Here is a 6,000-nt window from a genome sequence, read left to right as displayed (position 1 = left end):
GGGGGCACACCCCAGACACGGGTAGCGGGCGTTTGCAGCCGCGACAACACTTCCAGACTTGTGAGAGGCCGCCGGCGCAAGATTTGGCGGCATGCTAGCCCCCGGAGGCTGCCGGCCACAGCCGTAGACGCGCGAAGGGCAATCCGCGTAGTGGGAATTTTTCGGATACTTCTCCATCACCAAAAATTATGACAAAATTCCATCGTTCCTATAGCACATGTGCCCGCGTCGTGCAAAAAAAATCATGATTTTATCGCGCTCCGAGTATTTAGTAATATTGACGCCGCATCGTTACCGCAGAACGTCTACTACCGTGTCATCGCCGTCCGTGAGGGGGGCCACGCCCCGGAGACGCGTCCCGCCTCTTCGGACATGCCACCACACCACCCCGCATGTATCAGGGCCCGGTGCGACGCTCCGGTGGCATTGCTACCCCAGTGCCGACATCCCGCCTAACCCTGTAGCGTTTGACCACGGGATCTACCCCTTTGACTTTGCACGGACGGGCTTTGACCAGTGGACCTCCCCACCCGGTTGTGTTAGGTCAGCCCATAGGAACACTTTGGAGCAACATCCGGGGCAGACCCACAGCAAGATCCCCTCCGTGTAGACCCCACGCGTCCGTTTCCCCCCTCCAGGTGCCGGCGGCAGCGCCGTCCGTGAGGGGGGCACACCCCGGACACGCGTGCCGGGCGTTTGCAACCGCGACAACACTTCCAGACTTGTGAGAGGCCGCCGGCGCAAGATTTGGCGGCATGCTAGCCCCCGGAGGCCGCCGGCCACAGCCGTAGACGCGCGAAGGGCAATCCGCGTAGAGGGAATTTTTCGGATACTTCTCCATCACCAAATATTATGAAAAAATACCATCGTTCCTATAGCACATGTGCCCACGTCGTGCAAAAAAAATCATGATTTTATCGCGCTCCGAGTATTTAGTAATATTGACGACGCATCGTTACCGCAGAACGTCTACTACCGTGTCATCGCCATCCGTGAGGGGGGCCACGCCCCGGACACGCGTCCCGCCTCTTTGGACATGCCACCACACCACCCCGCATGTATGAGGGACCGGTGCGACGCTCCGGTGGCATTGCTACCCCCCAGTGCCCCCGTCCCGCCTAACCCTGTAGCGTTTGACCACGGGATCTACCCCTTTGACTTTGCACGGACGGGCTTTGACCAGTGGACCTCCCCACCCGGTTGTGTTAAGTCAGCCCATAGGAACACTTTGGAGCAACATCCGGGGCAGACCCACAGCAAGATCCCCTTCGTGTAGACCCCACGCGTCCGTTTCCCCCCTCCAGGTGCCGGCGGCAGCGCCGTCCGTGAGGGGGGCACACCCCGGACACGGGTGGCGGGCGTTTGCAGCCGCGACAACACTTCCAGACTTGTGAGAGGCCGCCGGCGCAAGATTTGGCGGCATGCTAGCCCCCGGAGGCTGCCGGCCACAGCCGTAGACGCGCGAAGGGCAATCCGCGTATTGGGAATTTTTCGGATACTTCTCCATCACCAAAAATTATGAAAAAATTCCATCGTTCCTATAGCACATGTGCCCGCGTCATGCAAAAAAAAATCATGATTTTATCGCGCTCCGAGTATTTAGTAATATTGACGCCGCATCGTTACCGCAGAACGTCTACTACCGTGTCATCGCCGTCCGTGAGGGGGGCCACGCCCCGGAGACGCGTCCCGCCTCTTCGGACATGCCACCACACCACCCCGCATGTATCAGGGCCCGGTGCGACGCTCCGGTGGCATTGCTACCCCCAGTGCCCCCGTCCCGCCTAACCCTGTAGCGTTTGACCACAGGATCTACCCCTTTGACTTTGCACGGACGGTCTTTGACCAGTGGACCTCCCCACCCGGTTGTGTTAGGTCAGCCCATAGGAACACTTTGGAGCAACATCCGGGGCAGACCCACAGCAAGATCCCCTCCGTGTAGACCCCACGCGTCCGTTTCCCCCCTCCAGGTGCCGGCGGCAGCGCCGTCCGTGAGGGGGGCACACCCCGGACACGCGTGCCGGGCGTTTGCAACCGCGACAACACTTCCAGACTTGTGAGAGGCCGCCGGCGCAAGATTTGGCGGCATGCTAGCCCCCGGAGCCCGCCGGCCACAGCCGTAGACGCGCGAAGGGCAATCCGCGTAGAGGGAATTTTTCGGATACTTCTCCATCACCAAATATTATGAAAAAATACCATCGTTCCTATAGCACATGTGCCCACGTCGTGCAAAAAAAATCATGATTTTATCGCGCTCCGAGTATTTAGTAATATTGACGCCGCATCGTTACCGCAGAACGTCTACTACCGTGTCATCGCCGTCCGTGAGGGGGTCCACGCCCCGGACACGCGTCCCGCCTCTTCGGACATGCCACCACACCACCCCGCATGTATGAGGGCCCGGTGCGACGCTCCGGTGGCATTGGTACCCCCTAGGCCCCCGTCCCGCCTAACCCTGTAGCGTTTGACCACGGGATCTACCCCTTTGACTTTGCACCGACGGGCTTTGACCAGTGGACCTCCCCACCCGGTTGTGTTAGGTCAGCCCATAGGAACACTTTGGAGCAACATCCGGGGCAGACCGACAGCAAGATCCCCTCCGTGTAGACCCCACGCGTCCGTTTCCCCCCTCCAGGTGCCGGCGGCAGCACCGTCCGTGAGGGGGGCACACCCCGGAAACGCGTGCCGGGCGTTTGCAACCGTGACAACACTTCCAAACTTGTGAGAGGCCACCGGCGCAAGATTTGGCGGCATGCTAGCCCCCGGAGGCCGCCGGCCACAGCCGTAGACGCGTGAAGGGCAATCCGCATAGTGGGAATTTTTCGGATACTTCTCCATCACCAAAAATTATGAAAAAATTCCATCGTTCCTATAGCACATGTGCTCGCGTCGTGCAAAAAAAATCATGATTTTATCGCGCTCTGAGTATTTAGTAATATTTACGCCGCATCGTTACCGCAGAACGTCTACTACCGTGTCATCGCTGTCCGTGAGGGGGGCCACGCCCCGGAGACGCGTCCCGCCTCTTCGGACATGCCACCACACCACCCTGCATGTATGAGGGCCCGGTGCGACGCTCCGGTGGCATTGCTACCCCCCAGTGCCCTCGTCCCGCCTAACCCTGTAGCGTTTGACCACGGGATCTACCCCTTTGACTTTGCACGGACGGGCTTTGACCAGTGGACCTCCCCACCCGGTTGTGTTAGGTCAGCCCATAGGAACACTTTGGAGCAACATCCGGGGCAGACCCACAGCAAGATCCCCTCCGTGTAGACCCCACGCGTCCGTTTCCCCCCTCCAGGTGCCGGCGGCAGCGCCGTCCGTGAGGGGGGCACACCCCGGACACGGGTGGCGGGCGTTTGCAGCCGCGACAACACTTCCAGACTTGTGAGAGGCCGCCGGCGCAAGATTTGGCGGCATGCTAGCCCCCGGAGGCTGCCGGCCACAGCCGTAGACGCGCGAAGGGCAATCCGCGTATTGGGAATTTTTCGGATACTTCTCCATCACCAAAAATTATGACAAAATTCCATCGTTCCTATAGCACATGTGCCCGCGTCGTGCAAAAAAAATTATGATTTTATCGCGCTCCGAGTATTTAGTAATATTGACGCCGCATCGTTATCGCAGAACGTCTACTACCGTGTCATCGCCGTCCGTGAGGGGGGCCACGCCCCGGAGACGCGTCCCGCCTCTTCGGACATGCCACCACACCAGCCCGCATGTATGAGGGCCCGGTGCGACGCACCGGTGGCATTGCTACCCCCGAGTGCCCCCGTCCCGCCTAACCCTGTAGTGTTTGACCACGGGATCTACCCCTTTGACTTTGCACGGACGGGCTTTGACCAGTGGACCTCCCCACCCGGTTGTGTTAGGTCAGCCCATAGGAACACTTTGGAGCAACATCCGGGGCAGACCCACAGCAAGATCCCCTCCATGTAGACCCCACGCGTCCGTTTCCCCCCTCCAGGTGCCGGCGGCAGCGCCGTCCGTGAGGGGGGCACACCCCGGACACGCGTGCCGGGCGTTTGCACCCGCGACAACACTTCCAGACTTGTGAGAGGCCGCCGGCGCAAGATTTGGCGGCATGCTAGCCCCCGGAGGCCGCCGGCCACAGCCGTAGACGCGCGAAGGGCAATCCGCGTAGAGGGAATTTTTCGGATACTTCTCCATCACCAAATATTATGAAAAAATAACATTGTTCCTATAGCACATGTGCCCACGTCGTGCAAAAAAAATCATGATTTTATCGCACTCTGAGTATTTAGTAATATTGACGCCGCATCGTTACCGCAGAACGTCTACTACCGTGTCATCGCCGTCCGTGAGGGGGTCCACGCCTCGGACACGCGTCCCGCCTCTTCAGACATGCCACCACACCACCCCGCATGTATGAGGGCCCGGTGCGACGCTCCAGTGGCATTGGTACCCCCTAGGCCCCCGTCCCGCCTAACCCTGTAGCGTTTGACCACGGGATCTACCCCTTTGACTTTGCACGGACGGGCTTTGACCAGTGGACCTCCCCACCCGGTTGTGTTAGGTCAGCCCATAGGAACACTTTGGAGCAACATCCGGGGCAGACCGACAGCAAGATCCCCTCCGTGTAGACCCCACGCGTCCGTTTCCCGCCTCCAGGTGCCGGCGGCAGCGCCGTCCGTGAGGGGGGCACACCCCGGAAACGCGTGCCGGGCGTTTGCAACCGTGACAACACTTCCAAACTTGTGAGAGGCCACCGGCGCAAGATTTGGCAGCATGCTAGCCCCCGGAGGCCGCCGGCCACAGCCGTAGACGCGTGAAGGGCAATCCGCATAGTGGGAATTTTTCGGATACTTCTCCATCACCAAAAATTATGAAAAAATTCCATCGTTCCTATAGCACATGTGCCCGCGTCGTGCAAAAAAAATCATGATTTTATCGCGCTCCGAGTATTTAGTAATATTTACGCCGCATCGTTACCGCAGAACGGCTACTACCGTGTCATCGCCGTCCGTGAGGGGGGCCACGCCCCGGAGACGCGTCCCGCCTCATCGGACATGCCACCACACCACCCCGCATGTATGAGGGCCCGGTGCGACGCTCCGGTGGCATTGCTACCCCCCCAGTGCCGCCGTCCCGCCTAACCCTGTAGCGTTTGACCACGGGATCTACCCCTTTGACTTTGCACGGACGGGCTTTGACCAGTGGACCTCCCCACCCGGTTGTGTTAGGTCAGCCCATAGGAACACTTTGGAGCAACATCCGGAGCAGACCCACAGCAAGATCCCCTCCGTGTAGACCCCACGCGTCTGTTTCCCCCCTCCAGGTGCCGGCGGCAGCGCCGTCCGTGAGGGGGGCACACCCCGGACACGCGTGCCGGGCGTTTGCAACCGCGACAACACTTCCAGACTTGTGAGAGGCCGCCGGCGCAAGATTTGGCGGCATGCTAGCCCCCGGAGGCCGCCGGCCACAGCCGTAGACGCGTGAAGGGCAATCCGCGTAGAGGGAATTTTTCGGATACTTCTCCATCACCAAAAATTATGAAAAAATACCATCGTTCCTATAGCACATGTGCCACGTCGTGCAAAAAAAATCACGATTTTATCGCGCTCCGAGTATTTAGTAATATTGATGCCGCATCGTTACCGCAGAACGTCTACTACCGTGTCATCGCCGTCCGTGAGGGGGGCCATGCCCCGGAGACGCGTCCCGCCCCTTCGAACATGACACCACACCAACCCGCATGTATGAGGGCCCGGTGCGACGCTCCGGTGGCATTGCTACCCCTAGTGCCCCCGTCCCGCCTAACCCTGTAGCGTTTGACCACGGGATCTACCCCTTTGACTTTGCACGGACGGGCTTTGACCAGTGGACCTCCCCACCCGGTTGTGTTAGGTCAGCCCATAGGAACACTTTGGAGCAACATCCGGGGCAGACCCACAGCAAGATCCCCTCCGTGTAGACCCCACGCGTCCGTTTCCCCCCTCCAGGTGCCGGCGGCAGCGCCGTCCGTGAGGGGGGCACACC

This window comes from Triticum urartu, chromosome 6A (genome assembly GCF_056163025.1).
Source record: "Triticum urartu cultivar PI428250 chromosome 6A, HENAU_Tu73, whole genome shotgun sequence".
In the NCBI taxonomy this organism is placed as follows: domain Eukaryota; kingdom Viridiplantae; phylum Streptophyta; class Magnoliopsida; order Poales; family Poaceae; genus Triticum; species Triticum urartu.
The sequence above is the reverse complement of the archived record's forward strand: the minus strand, read 5'-3'. Positions refer to the sequence as shown.